The 16074-nt window shown below is 41.0% G+C and overlaps 1 protein-coding gene across 7 annotated transcripts in view; it reads right to left on the bottom strand.

Moving 5' to 3' along the window:
- Positions 1-16074, bottom strand: part of chrm2a (cholinergic receptor, muscarinic 2a) — a 72151-nt gene that overhangs the window by 43121 nt on the left and 12956 nt on the right. For 2 of the 7 annotated variants that reach the window (XM_054753396.1, XM_054753393.1), the window contains exons 2-3: positions 11269-11382; positions 9362-9533 (exon numbers count right to left, since the gene is read on the bottom strand). The gene's annotated coding sequence lies outside the window, so the exon portion shown is untranslated. Of the gene's footprint in view, positions 1-2007; positions 3944-9361; positions 9534-11268; positions 11383-16074 lie in introns of those variants that run through there. The other 5 variants (XM_054753397.1, XM_054753395.1, XM_054753399.1 and 2 more) reach the window with 3 other exon arrangements.

Raw genomic sequence — 16074 nt, 5'->3', positions numbered from 1 at the left:
CACAGAGGATTTATGTGTCATGTCAGTTTCCTCCTAATTCTATTCGCTTGTTCTTGGAAATCCTACTAAACTCCCACGAGAAGGATTCTAATCCAAATGTGTCGTTGTACCATCCCGTTTCACGCCAAATCACAGCGAAGCTGCTGGGATTGCATCATCATGTGCATGAACATGTGTATGTATGTTTCCTGACTAATTGTTGATCCTTCTGCAAAAAGATTCTTACTGCACCTTTTGCCTTTTCCCTTTGAGACGTGTTTTCTATCAAGGTTCATTCTTTATTACAGCGTTCCCTCGCTTATCACGGGTCACCTTTTCTTGAACTCGCTGTTTTGCTCATTTGTTTCCTGCCATTTTATGCTTTTTTTTTATGACCGTGGTTCCAGGCTGAGCCTGGCCCTTTAAGAAGAACTGCATTGCGGGAAGTTGAGTGTTGTAGTTTTGTGCTTCAGCAGGAGGTGGCGGTCTGTCTGTATTCTCTCCCTCCTGTCTGCACCGCCCATTGTCTACTGTGTCCTGATTGGCTGTCGACCGTTGTCAGTCAATCTCCTTCGTGCCGTCTCCCGTTGTGGTCATGGGTAGCAAACTAGCTAACCGTGTGAGCTGCTTGCTAACCGCCAATAGAAGAAACAGAAGAAGCAAACCGTGTGAGGAAAATACCACGGCAGGAGCAATGTGTTTTAACGAGAATACAAAAACGCTACAGCGAAACAGCACCAGGACGAAGATGCATGGTCAGAGGAGTGAAATACGCGTGAGTCACTTAATCCTTTCTTGTGTCCAACGTCACAGGTTGATCATTAGAGTTCAAATGAAGGTTTGAACTTTTTTTGAGTGTTTAAACAGGAGAGAAATGTGAGAAATGTTCATGCCTGTCTGAGAAAAGTGTATAAGGTGTACGGTGAGGGCTTCCAACGTATATGTATAATCATTGCAAACAAATAAAGTTGGCTATTTCACAGATTTCACTTATTGCAGGCTATTTTGGGAACCTATCCACTGTGATAAATGAGGGACCACTGTAGCCCCACTTTTTTTACACTCTCAATTTATGTAACTTCATTTTTTGTGTTTACATTTTTTGAGCAATTGATAGATTTTCATTTCATTTTCATCAAATTGTGGTGAAAACTTAAACTGCAATAAAAATTCGTTAGCAAAATTAGTGTTTAATAATTCAGTTTGTTCAGATGCGCTCTTTTAAAGTCCCGTTGATTCACTTCTTTAAAAAGTCTGTTGCCAAAAAAAGTCACATATTTTTTGTTACACCCACGTCACGTGATTATGCACGTTGCACCTGATTGGCTGGCTCTGAGACGCAATCCACGGATTGACTTTTAGTTTCTGGGAAGTGCATGTCAATTCTGAAACACTGAATTCATTTAACACATATTTTAGAAATCACAATTTGTTAGCGCCATATTTTAATAAACTAATAAAAAGAAACTGAAAACATGCATTTTCCTTAAAAATTTGCCTTCAACGGGAAAAAGAAAATCAGTTCACAAAATTCAAAGGCAAAAAAATTCAAGTTACATAAGTTCTGTGTCTAAAAAAACTTTGGACTATTTGCATTGGGTTTTTTTTTGCTTTTTTTTGCACTGAATAGCTATAAACTCCATTTTTATGAATTGACTTTTAAAACACCGTATTTTAACCAATAGATTTTTTTTAAACACACACATTTTTCTTGTATAATTTTATTCAGTGAAATGTTGAAATGATTTGATGTAAAAGCAATCACAAAACTAAAGGCAATAAATTCAATGACAAAAATTCAGTGTCTAAAAAAGTGTTTGATTATTTGCACTGATTTTTTTTAATTGATTTGTTTTTTTACACAGAATATCTCTAACCAGAATTTTGATGAAGTGAATTTTAAAACAACATACTTTAACAAATTCATTTTTCATTTTTTAGCATAATTTGAAAAAAAAAAACATAAAATTGAAATGCAATAAATTCAAAGTCTAAAATAATCTTTGATACTAAAAAATACAAACCGACCTTCATAGTTTCCAGGCTGTGTGGTGACGCTTTAATGTGAAAGAATCCCTTCTTCCGTTTTAAACCCCGCCCCTTGGGAAGATCAAAGTTGACACTCCGAGGCGCGACCCTTCCCGTTGAGGTCACGTGATGCTGCGTCACGCTATCTGGATGACAGCCTGATTTTGGCAACAAGCAGTTCCACCTGATGGATGGTCATGTGACTCCATATAGCATGTTGACACATGGGATTAGGATTAGCGCTTGCATTTGTTTGTCCCCCCACATCAAATGGACTGTCAGTCCTCGCGGTGAGGAACGGCCGACTCATTTTCCAGCAGCGTCGCCACCGCCGCCGTGATTGATGGGCCGAGTTTGTCGGGCGGCTCGTGACGGCAAAAATCAATCCGCTGTGCCGCTCCCAGGGGCCCCCGCACTCTGTTGTGTTGGCGGCGATGGGGATAACGTGTCAGAGTGGGCCTTCTCAATCTTGTCACTTTAAGCGCAATCAATAGCGCTTCCCGAGCAAGCGCTCCTCCACTTCTTCTTCTTCTTCTTCTTCCCCGCGCGCCAGGAAGCCAACGCTGCGATCGATGACCAACCGGCGGCCTCGAAAACAAGAGCGGGGGTGGCGGCAAAAAGCACGGCGGGATCAAACGCATAAGACGATCCGCACACATGCAGCTAATTTTAGACGCTGTAAAAAAGTGAAGATGCCGTAATGTGCTTCCTAAGCAACAGGTGATGTTCTCATACGGTTTCAGCCAATTGGAAGCTAGGAGAAAAAGTGCTGATCATGAAGTGGAGTTAGTTACTTGATCGCATAATAATATCATCTTTTCTGCAATTACCGCATTTAAAAAAAAAAAATTACAACTTTTTTTTTACAACTTTTAAAAAAATCACATATTTTTATGAAAAACAGTCAAACCTGTCTTAGCGGCCATCTGTATAGAACGGCCACCTGCCTATAGCAGCCACTGAAAAATCCCCCGCAGCAAATTTACATGTTATAGACCCTGTGTATAGCAGTCACCTGTCCAACGCGGCCAGCGGCCACCCATTTTGTCTCCCTTGGTCAATATCTGACCGCATATAGCGGCCAAATTACCGACTCAAGTAGAAGCTTCATGCACGAAAAAGTTTTGTTTTTCAATCAATGAAGCCGTCGTGTGTAGACTTTAATTACTGAGTCCTAGCTCAGTCACAATCATTCACAAGATCCACACAAACTGTCAGTTGTTCCACATAAAAAAGCCGTCTTCTTTTGACCTAGCTCTCCTGCTCGGGACACCCACCGTCACTTCCCGTCACTTCCTGATGAACTAAAGCTGTAATGACACTCTGCCGTATAAAAAGTAAAATATTAAAAACAAGCGTAAGACATTACGAGCACAGCTTTGTTCTGTGGGTGGTGGATATATTCTATCAGTTATTATTAAGCCTCTAGCTTCCTTTTAGTAAGTAAAAACCTTGGCTATGATTGCACTACATTGTCATGTAGACTTACAAAGTACACTTGGAAGAACAAGAGGTGAATAAATGTATTGCAACTGATGTGAAACTGATGAGGGGTAGGATTAAATAAGCTTTGCTTCTTCCTACTCCTTTTTGGACATGCAAAATTGTGAATTGTACTATGTGATGTGCTACTGTTTGACTCATATGCATGTTCAGGATGAATTAAAACCATGAACCATGATAATAACAAGTCTAGTAGTGCTGTACAACTTTTATCCGCAGTCCGCAGTGCCCTCTACTGGTCAACATTATTTTTTTCCCCCACCCTTTTTTTTCTTTTTTTCTTTTTCCTCTACTGATCAACATTCAAACTGGATGCCAACCTGTCTATAGAGGCCACCTGTCTATAGCGGCCACTTTTGCAGACTCCCTCTAGTGGCCGCTATGGACAAGTTTGACTGTATGTCAATTCTATCGAGGGAAAGGCTTTTAGAGACGTCATCTGTACTTCTGTGAAGAAGGTGTCGGACGTTTCGCTCCTCATCCGAAGAGCTTCGTTAGCAAACTAACAAGTGCTGGTAGCTTAGGCCTTAAATACAGTAAGAGTGGGCGGAATTGGTGTGCCAACACCCTCCTCCTATTGGTTCCTTACACTAAGCCTGGGCGGAGTAGTGGTATAATCCTATCCTGTTATTAACACCTCCGATCAAAGGGAAGTGTAGCTCCCTGTAGTTGGGTATGAACGACTCTGATACTGGCTCGTTAGCATCTATTGTTCTGGCTCGGCCCTGGCTTCACCTCATTTGCAAGACTAAGAGCTGTGGGTTTTGGTCTCAGTAACCTGCTGAACACAGGGTCCAAATTAAACCTCAAACCACCATTCCGATTCAATGATGGGTTCTGTTGTTTGACAAAAATAGCTTCCTTTACTCCTCTTTCAAACCATCTGTTTTCTTTGGCCAAAATCTTTACATCGCTGTCCTGAAAAGAGTGATTGGTAGCTTTCAGGTGTAGATGTACTGCTGATTGAGGACCACTAGAATTGTCCCTGCGATGTTGATAAAGCCTTTTTTGGAGCATTTGCTTAGTTTCCCCAATGTAGTGCTCTTTGCATTCCTCATCTTTACAGTGGATGGAATAGACCACATTGCTCTGTTTTTGGTTTGGAGCCTTGTCTTTAGGATGCACTAGTTTTTGTCTCAGGGTATTTACTGGTTTGAAATAGGTAGGAATTTTGTGTTGCCATAAGATCCTCTGGAGTTTTTCGGAGACCCCCGCTACATAAGGGACTACCCCTCCTCTCCTTTTTGCTTCTGTGGGCTTTTGGGTTTCTTTCCCTACTCTCTTCTTTTGACATTTGTTAAAAGCCCACCGTGGGTACCCACAGGTTGAGAGCGCTCTCTGGACATGTTGTGTTTCCTTTTTCCTTCCCTCAGCACTAGTAGGTATTTGTTCCGCTCTATGTTGGAGGGTCCTAATAACCCCTAGTTTATGTTGTAGTGGATGGTTTGATTCAAAAAGCAGGTATTGGTTATTGTGTGTGGCCTTTCTAAAGACCTCTGGAAGTAGCTGTCTGTCCTCTCCTATAATTACCTTGCAGTCTAAGAAGGCTAGTTGGTTCTCTTTAGTGTCCTCGCAAGTAAATTTGATATTGGTGTCCACCGCATTGATGTGATCTGTGAAAGACTGAATTTCTTGTTTTTTGATTATGACAAAGGTGTCATCCACGTATCTAAACCAGTGCCTTGGTCTTGTCCCTGAGAAGGATGTGAGAGCCTGTTTCTCCATCTCTTCCATGTACAGATTCGCCACTATGGGTAAGACTGGTGAGCCCATTGCACAACCATGAATTTGTCTGTAAAATTTCCCTCTAAACTGAACCAATAGGAGGAGGGTGTTGGCACACCAATTCCGCCCACTCTTACTGTATTTAAGGCCTAGGCTACCAGCACTTATTAGTTCGCTGACGAAGCTCTTCGGATGAGGAGCGAAACGTCCGACACCTTCTTCACAGAAGTACAGATGACGTCTCAAGAAGCCTTTTCCTCGTTGGACAACTCCTGTACGACTGAGAGCCTCCACAGACGCTTGTCATTTCTATGCTACTAAAATAATATCATTCTCTCATCATGTTTAGTCTTGGAGACTTTTTTCCTTGTCAGAATACGACTTTTTCTTTTAATATTTTTTACTTTAATTCCGTAAAATTACAGCCGTGTTTTTTTTTTTTCAATTTCTGCTGGTTTTTTTAAAATTTTACTTTAATTCAGTTTCATTTTTCATTTTAATTCTATTTCAGCTGCAAATCTTCCTCTCAGATCCTGTCGTAACATGACAACTTTTTCTGCAACCTCATTTTCCAACTAAATTCATAGTTGAGCTTGTTTCTCATGTTATTCTCTATCATATTAGGACTTGAAAAAAACATCTTTTTCTGTCACATTTCAACTTTATGCTACTAAAATGCCACCATTTGCATAAAATTACACCTTTTTCTCAATAGATGATTGTTTTTTCCCCTCTTAATATTTTGACTTATAAAATTATATTTCTCCAATTTTGCTGCAGTTGTTTTTTGTTCATTTAGCAGTTCATTGGTTCCAGACCAAATGAATTTCTGCAATAGTGGATTCAATGTTAATAAATTGAAGATATTTTCCATTTAAACCTGTTTATGACTTTCTAAATACGGGTTTTAACATTATTAAAGCCCCGTAGACATGACATAACACCCTTCTAGTCACCTTTACACTCCTACTATTTATTGTTTACATCACATTGCGCAACTATTATGCTGCAAACTTGTGAGCTAACCAGTTAGCCTCTAATTTATTTCTTCTAAACTTAAGAAGCACAAAAACATACCACTTCCACATGGGATGGGAGCAGAAGTTTTTTTTCACTCTATGATGCGGGACCTGCCATGGCTGACTTGATGACTTCATGCAGTGTTAAGGTAATGTAAGCTAATGTTTTGTGTCATTATTGCCCCCTCGTGGCCACAATGCTACATATGCTACATTTGTATTTCCATATGTTTGGAGCAATAATAGGCCCTAGTCTACCACCAAACAGCCATCATTTATTCATTCATTCATTTCTGAAACAACATGACATAGCGAGGGACGAGTGTACTTGTGAATTTTGAATAGGGGAGCAAAAATTAGCGAATTTGCGTAGCCGTGAACACTGAGTGAAAGATGGACCGTACAGTCATTCCTCACCAAGTCGCATTTCGAATTTCGTGGCTTCACTCCGTCACTGATTCTCAAAAATATCCTCATGAATAAACCATGCTGAACACTGCTTCTTATCAGTCCACAAATATGCATATGTACGCACTTTTGACATCTTTTTTGCCTAAATGAAGCATTTTCAAGCATAAAAATGGCAAAATGAAGTGAAATAGGAAAATAAAGCATTCAGAAGATGGCAGCTGTGAATGATCTCACAACAGACACAATCATCCCTAAAATGGGAGACTCTTCCACCTGTAATCCACACCAAGATAAAACTCAACTCTGCACCCCCGACATGACTTCCCGGATGTGTGGACTCCAGTCACAATTTTGATGACTTTCCAACTCTGTCACTTCCTGTCCACCCAATACTCAGCTCCCCTAACACTCTTATTTTCTCTTATTATGTCTACTACTTGTATATTGGGTAATAGGAGTGTAAAGGTGACTATAGGGGTGTTATTCCATGTCTAGAGGGCTTTAATAATGTTAAAAAGCATATTTAGAAGTGGCTAAATGGGTTTTCTATGTTGTATATGTCATATGTTCTCTTATCATGTCTACTATATTGGGTAATAGGAGTGTAAAGGTGACTATAGGGGTGTTATTCCATGTCTAGAGGGCTCCAATCATGTTAAAAGTGTAAATAGAAGGTGGTAAACGGGTTTATTATGCTCTAACTTCCAAAATCTTCCATTTATAAATTGCATTTCTAACTAGTACTGTGTAGGAGTCTGGAACCAAACAACGGCCATAAAGGAGGGATTCATTTCTGTAAGCACACGCCTTTTGTGTGCTACATTTTGATGAGACGCTAGTTAGAAAACAAAGGTAACCAAAAAAGCTGAATGAGTTCCTACAAAAGCGGGACATAAACATCCGTGTTTTCCAAGCACGTTTGACTTTAGAGGTTCCAGTCCAAGTTTGAGTGGATGGTTTCTTCTGTAGCTAGCTAGCTAGCTAATGCGTCCTTCACAGGCTCGTCACTTGAACTTTTAGCGTGACTCAACGTGTCAAAAAAAAGCAACCAAGCAACACTTGCATATTCGAGTGACAAAGTCCAAGATGACGAGTTAAAGCAACACTTTTACTCGTATGAAAGGAGCTCTGCCGTCCCCCGGCGAGGACATAAATCACAGCGGACAGTTGGCGATGTACGAGCCGCGCTGTTGGCTGCCATCCATTAAAAGCAAACGCTTGTGGCCAAAGGATCTTTAAATTAGAGGGCCTAAAAAATTCAACAAGCTTCAGCGTGGAGGAGTGGGGAGACGTGCATCTTAACGCACGGCCCTGGAAACGATTGTATTAATTGCCTCAAGGATGGCGAGCCCGCTGCCGCGCTCGCTCATGCATATTTGACACTTTCCGCAGCTAATGGACGCCGCGTGGCACCGCGCTGCATACGTATCAGCTTCCCCACCTGGCACCCCGTTCCCAGACTGCCGCTTTCTCAGCTAACTTGACACCAAAGTGACCCGACAGTCCACACAAACGGGAGATACACAACACAGACGCACAACGGTAGCTCAGAGAGTCCATTCGAGGCTCGGCGTAATGGCCACCGAGAGCCCTTGACGGCATTGTCGGTGGAGGGGCATCAAACAACGGCCCCCCGCATGCCTTGGCAGCTGATAACGCGCACTTGTGGAGGGACGAGTGGCGCCTGATGATGATAGCGACGGCAAGCGGATAACGACGTGTCCTCTTCTTCGGGACGCCATGACACCTGATATCATGATACAATAAGCACACAGGACTCCCCGCGAGGATGGCACCTGGTCCGAACAGCAATGCATGATGGGAAACCACTCTTTACACAACTTCCACCTGTGACCATATTTGGTAATACGCACTAAAACCACCTGATGAAGGAACATCAATGAAATGGCTGCTTCAAACCAAAATGGCCGCCTCCCCGTGCATTTTAGAGCGTAGGTTGTTGAGACTTTTTCATGTCATGTCATGATCAACATGCGTACCAAATTTTGTGGGGGTCCGATGTACTGGAAGCGGGGGCTGAACTTTCCAGGAGTGGATTTCAGAGATAAAAACATACTTTTTTTATTGATCAAATTTAGTAACATTATCATTATGTTTGTAATACTAATACACCAATAAACGTGCTTCTATTCTCCCAGATGTAAACATCCACCCGTGACCTTGGTAACATGCGCTAAAACCACCGCATGAAGACTACCAATAAAATGGCCGCTTCAAAACAAAATGTCCGCCTGCCTGTGCCTTGTAAAGCATAGCTCCCTGAGACTTTTTCATGCGTCATGTCATGATGAACCTGCGTACCAAATGTCATGGCAGTCGGAGGCACTGGAAGCGGGGGCTGATTTAAAAATCGGAGTGGATTTTGGGGTGTCACTGGTGTCATTTTCACACATTTGGTTTGTTAAAGCTCTCTTTTGCCAAAATAGCGGCAATAGGAAGGAAAGCAAGTCATGTACGTGAACACTGATACCAGCATAAGAAATCATGACAATGAATAGAAGATAAACTCATCGATGCTTTTGATTCAATGTTGCTTTTCAGTCCTAATTGGAGTGCATTGGTCTTTGCTGATTGGCTGAGAGAGATCACATGTCCCTCCTGCCTCAGCTCATCCATGGACCTTGGACGCGGCTCCAATTTCATGTACTGATTCTCATTTAGTGCAGTTTGTTTACCTACTCGGTGCTTTTCCTGCTTCAACTTGACCTTGATGCCGACGCGCTCCCACCCAAAGAAGTGCTCATGAAAAGCAGCGGCGAGAGTCGGAACGTGCGTCTAGCATGACAGACGTTCTTTACCTGAGATGATCTCTTCTCGCTCGCCGGTTAACCCCTCGCACCCGCGCCTCTAAAAGACAGAAAGAAAACAAAAGAGCTTTAACTGTCGGCAAAAGTCTCAAGGTCCTCCATGCCGACTCATCAGCATCCTGAGGTGAAAGACATCCACGGACCAACGACAGAAGCTTGTTTTCATAAGCGTGCGTTTCATGCCGCACACGTAGCATCGCCTCCAGAAGCCTCGCGGCAAAAGAACACCCTGTCCAAACTTTACGCCAACCGTCCTCCGCGGCTGGACGGGCTCCTGATGTTGTTGTTCTGGTGGTCCTGCAGGTATCTTCCTTCATTGACAAGACTTTCGCTCGTCCTACCGATCCTACATCAAATTTGTTCTCACGCACGTTTATGAGATGATTTGTTGACATCTATTTGTCTCACTAAAATCTTAGCTAATCTTAACTTTAAGTCGTTCATGGTGAAGATTTTAGCAAATTCTACCAACCTTTTAACGTCAGTTTCCCATACGTCATTTTTCAAGAAGATTGTTGTATTCTCCCATGTTTTCCTAGCTTGGATTTGTTCATCGCTAGTGTTTAGTTGAGTTTGATTGTAGCATTCATCAATGTTTCCTTAGCTACGTATTTTTCTCGCGTAAATCTTGGCTAATCTCGTGAAGGTTTTCAAGATAACTGTGGTTCACCAAGATTTTCTTGTAACTTGGATTTGTTCATTGCCAAGACTTTGGCTAACCCTACCAAATTTTTAGCATCAAATTTGTTCTTATGCAAGTTTTTGAGATTATTTGTTGACTGCTTTCTTAGCTATTTGTCTAGCTAAAATCTTAGGCAATCTTGTGAACGTATTAAAGAAAATTGTGGTGTTCACCAAGATTTTCTTGTACCTTTATTCATTCATTGTGAAGATTTTAGCGAAATCTACCAACTTTTTTGCACCAATTTGTTTCTTACGTCATTTTTCAAGAAGATTGTTGTATTTGCCCATGTTTTCCTAGCTTGGATTTGTTCATCGCAGGTGTTTAGTTTAGTTTGATTGTAGCATTCATCAATGTCTTCTTAGCTATTTGTCTCACTAAAATCTTAGCTAATCTTTTGACCATTTTCAAGAAAATTGTGGTGTTCACCAAGATTTTCTTGTAACTGTAGTCATTCATAGTGAAGATTTTAGCTAAATCTACCAACTTTTTAACCTCAAATTATTCCTTGTTGTATTCTCCCATGTTTTCCTAGCTTGGGTTTGGTCATCGCTAGTGTTTAGTTTAGTTTGATTGTAGCATAAAACCTTAGCTAACATTTTCAAGAAAGTTGTGGTATTCACCAAGATTTTCTTGTAACTTGGATTTGTTCATTGCCAAGACTTTAGCTAATCCTATCCATTTTTGATCATCAAATTTGTTCTTACATAATGTTTTGAGATGATTTTAGTATTCGCCTGTGTTTTTCCGAGCCCGGATTTGTTCATCATTGAGGTTTTAGCAAATCATGCACATTTTTTACATCCAGTTTGTTGTTCCGCATGTTTTCAAGATGATTGTTTCGCTCATCCCAAGAATTCCAGAAGACTGTGGTATTCACCCATGTTTTCGTTTTGCTAATCCCATGAATGTTTGTGAATGACGACCTAGTTTGAATAACTGTTGCATTTTTCGATGTTTTCTGAGCTATTTTTCTATCTAAAATCACAGCTGATCCCGTGGTCAATCACGTATTCAAGAAAATTCACAAAGATTTGCTTGTAAATTCAATCATTCAATTTTTCAAGAAGATGTTGGTACTGGTGGTACTTACAGGTCCAGCAGGGGTTCTGCGTCCCGCATGGCAAGCTGGGCTCGGCACCAAACGGGCAACTCAGGAAGCAGGGGGCGTGTCCTCCTCCAGCTTCATGCTCGCTAGCCTTGGCCGCTACACAGAAAGACATAACAACCATTAGCACGGCTAATGTCACATTTAGTGCAGAACTTTTATGGTTAAAAGCTACAAGTGGAAATGGGAAAATATGTTTTTGTAGGACTGAAGCAGCTTCTGTTTTTGTCACGCTTGTACGACCAAATTCATGCGAGCCACAAGCAATTTTCTTAGGCAGCGTTCACCAGCGTATCCTAGCTTTTTTTTTTTACTTTTTTTTTTTTGCTTTGGTATTCGCCAGTGATTTCCTAGTCGATTTATGCTAAGCTACTTTTTCTTTTTTGAGAAAATAGTTCCATTCACCGTCTCAACTCACCTAATCCCAATAACGGTTACTTAACACGCGTTTTCTTAGCTATTTTTCTAGCTAAAATCACAGCTAATCCTGTGAAGAGTCACGTAACCACCAACTTTTAACATCAAAGTATTTCTTCAGATTGTGGTGGTCTCCTAACTTCATGGTCTCCTAACTTCAACTAATCTCCTGGATTTTGAAAACCTCGTTTGGACGATTGTAGCGTTCATCAATGTGCAATTAGCCAATATTTTCCCAACTTCCCCTTCTTTTTTAAAAAAAGATATTTCACATTAAATTTGAAGATGATTTTGGTGTTTGCCAATGTTTTTTAAGTTGGCGTGGATTTGCTCATTGCTAAGACGTATGCTAGTCCTGGGAGCGTAACACTCCATTTCTTCTTCCAGGCTTGTTGTCAAGCATGCTAGCATTCACCAGTGCTTTCTTAGCTGTCTTCTACTCAGATGCAATGTGAGCTAATCTGAGAAAATGCTAGTATTCACAGAACTTGGAGTTGCTGTGGATAAGAAGGAGGTATCCACCTTTTAGACCTTTCATTGACGGTTAGCGTGTTGCTTTCATTTGTCAGCTGTGTGTGAGCGATGCCAGGGAAGGCGGCTAACGATACGCAACCTAATCCAGCCAGCAGCGTAATCCAATCACGTTTAATCCCTGTCACAGTTGGATTTAAGGCATTTTAACTTCTACCTTCTTCCAGCGAGGGCCACAAAGTGAGAAAGGAAAGGATGCATCGTTGCCACTTTTTATATGTTTTGTCAAGGACGACATTTAGAGCAGATGAAAGCTTGCTAGAATGATCATGTTGCACATTTGGACCTTAATGAGGTTTTAAGTAGAGCTACAATATGCAAAACAAGAAGGGGGGGTGAGACAAAAAGCACTTTGAAAAAGCAAATTATTGAAAACAACAATTAAACTGAAATAGGCTGTTTATCAGCTGATCAAAAGTTTAAGACCATCGCTCAAAAAATAACAAAAAACTCTTCAAACCAGAACCAAAAATGTTGTCAGTAGGACTCAGTAATGAGGAGCTCCACCGTTCTTGTTCATCACTTCCAAGATGGCTTTGGGCATGCTTGATGCCAGTGTTTCCAGGAGGCTAGTGGGAACATTGCTCCAAGTGGTGAAGATGGCTTCACCAAGGGCATCAACTGTCTGGAACTGATTTATTCTCATCAGAGAATAAAACTTTGTTCCACCTTTCAATGTCCCATGTTTGATGCTCCCTGGCAAAGTCTAAACGGGCACTTTTGTGGCCTTGAAGGAGACGAGGTCTTTGACTTCCTTTTTTGTTTTTTAAAGCCTTTTCCCTCCGATGGCGTCTGATGGTTATTGCGCTGCAGTCGGCACCAGTGAGGCCTCCATGTGGGTGGAAGACCGCCCTGTGTCTTGATGGACAGCCAATGGGATCCTCCGGCTCAGCGCAGGTGTGACTTTTTTGTTCCATAATGCTCAGGATCTTTCCAAAAAAGTAGAATGACTGATTTCCTGCTCCTAACCTCAGCAGCCATGGCACGCTGCGAGAGGCCTTGCTTATGCAGCTCCACAATCCCACCACGTTGAAAAAGAGAAAGCTTCTTAGCTTTAGCATCAGGAGGGCCTGACAGTGGGAATGATGACGCCACATCAACATTTGGAGCACATTTGGGCTTTTATAGCCTGTGGTCTTAAACTTTTGATCAGCTGACAAACAACGAGAGCGGCTACATCACAAAAACACAGTCGGAGGTGTGTTCCATTGTGAAAGGCTCCCGAAAGGAAGTGGTGTACGCAATGGGCTTCGCTGGTAGCGTCGCGACAACGAGGAACACTTTGCAGCGGCTTCTTCCTGCCCGAGCGAGCTGCGCCTTCTGACGGCCAACGGCCCAGCTGGAGACGCTGGAGCCTGGATTAGAAAGGCTGGATGATGTCAGCCAGTCAGTGGATGCTCCAGTCTTCCTTCCTCGGCTGCTGGCTGACGTCTATCCCTCCCAAACTTGCTTTTTTCATCATTCGGAAAATAGCATTTGACAAGAAAACACACAGGAAAAAAACAGCAAAACGGAAAAACCAACAGTAATTTTAGTACTTTTTTTTAAAGTCAAAATATTAAGAAAAAAAATTGTAAATCTTTTAAAAAAATAAAAAATTTAAAACAAAGTTATTTTAGAAACATAAAGTTGACATATTAAAGAAAAAAAACATTTTAAAATAAGTGGTAACATCATGACAGACAAAACTATCAATAAATTTGTCAATTTTGGAAAATTAGGTTGCGGAAAAAGTTACGGGAATAAAGTCAAAATATTATGGGACTAAAATCACTGTTAGGACAAGAGAGCAGAATTTTTTAAAGAACATTTGACCAGAATAAACGTGAGGAACAATAATGTCATTTTAGTAGCGAAGGCATGAAATATTCAGGAAAAATATATTATTTTTTTTAAAGCTGAAATATGACAACAAAATGAAGTAAGTTTTGGAAAATTTGGTTGCGGAAAAAGTTGTAATGTTATGGGAATAAAGCCAAAATATGAACGGCATGAAGTCATAATGAAGAGAAGAAAATGCACAAGAAGAAAGTTGAAATAGTTGGCATTTAGAAATCAAAAACACAGCAGAAATGGAAAAGCAGGTGTAATTTTACCAGAATAAAGCTAAAAAATTAAGAAAAAATGTTTTCTCACAAGAAAAAAGGCACAATTTTAAGAATAAACTAGTAATATTATGAGGGAAAATAATGTCTTTGTGGTAGCACACAGGTGAAATACTGAAGAAAAACTGTTATTTTTAAAACGTCCTTTTATGAGAAAACAAAACAAAACTGAATTGTCATGTTTGGAAAATTAGGTTGGGGAAAATAATGAATTATTTTATGGGATCAGTTCAAAATGATGGGAATAAAGTCATAATGTTACAAAAAGAACATTTGCTAGAAATAATTGAACAAATAAAAAGGAAAAAAGAATTGGAAAAAACAGCTTTAATTTGACGGGAATAAAATCAAAATGCGGCCGCACGGTGGTCTAGTGGTTAGCACGTTGGCCACGCAGTCACAGTCTGGAGATGGGAAGACCTGGGTTGAAATGTGGGGGGGTTTTCTGGGTACTCCGGTTTCCTCCCACATTCCAAAACATGCATGTTAGCTTCATTGGAGACTCTAAATGGTCCATAGGTATGAATGGGAGTGGTTGTCTATATGTGCCCTGCCATTGGCTGGACACCAGGCCAGGCTGTACCCCGCCTGTCGCCCCAAGTCAGCTGGGATAGGCTCCAGCATACCCCCACGACCCTAATGAGGAGAAGCGGAATAGAAAATAGATGGAAAATCTAAATGCTACAAAAAAAAGTTGTATTCAAATGGGCGGGGGGAAAGGAAAATTAGTCATTTTAGTAGCATGGAGGTGAAATAGTCAGGAAAATATACCTTATTTTTAAAAAGTTGTATTATGAGAAAACAAACCAAAACAGGAAAAGGTTTATAGTTGATTTATTTACTATTATATTTCCATAATATTCGTTGCATAGTTATTTGTAATATGGGAATAAAGTCAAATTATGAAAAGCAGGTTTAGGAAGAGTTAAGAAGGAAGTTGAAATATTTGGGAAACAAACAGCAAACGTGTGACAAAGAGTGAAGTTGAAATGAATAACACGTGTTTTCCACCCCTGCTTTAAACGTTTCAACAGGTTGCGGTGTTGGCGATGCCGCATGTACAGGACGTATATGCAAATGCGTGGTTCCGCTTCCTTCTTTCCCGCCCACTCAAACACTAATTGGCAGCTGTGATGCTGCGATCCCGTGTTGGCATCACAGCGAGCAGATGACGATGCAGAGTGTCGACATGTGCGTGGAATCGTGTGATAGTCACGACGGCAAGATGAAGCGCTTCACTCCTCGGCCCGTCGCTGCCGCGGGAGCGCAGACCTCTGCCGAGGCCCGGCGACGCTCGTTCGGATCGGCACCCATTCCGACACACGTCTGAACGTTAGTAAGACTTGCTCATTCTTCACGAGCAGTGACGGAACATGCGTACACGACAAACACGAGCATCAAAACTAAACAACAACCCAGCAACACCTTTATCCTGATCTGCACCAAAATGTCACACTTTTTGTCCTCTACCCTCCTCCTGCACATCATCCTCACAATGACGTCATTTGTACGTAGCCCATACGTACATGCTAATCATTACTTGATATTTTCTTTTCTATCTCATAAACAAATACATGCAAATTACAGTATTATTCATGACTACTATTAGGATTGTTTTTAACTTTTTTTTAATTTGTTCTAATTCTTTTAATAATCAAAATGAGGTCATTTTCATGTCATCTAGTGAAGATGAATAAATAAATAAATACATGGAAAGGATTATTTTAAAAATATAAGC

Source organism: Dunckerocampus dactyliophorus, chromosome 15, assembly GCF_027744805.1.
Source record: "Dunckerocampus dactyliophorus isolate RoL2022-P2 chromosome 15, RoL_Ddac_1.1, whole genome shotgun sequence".
NCBI lineage: Eukaryota > Metazoa > Chordata > Actinopteri > Syngnathiformes > Syngnathidae > Dunckerocampus > Dunckerocampus dactyliophorus.
The sequence above is the reverse complement of the archived record's forward strand: the minus strand, read 5'-3'. Positions and strand labels throughout refer to the sequence as shown.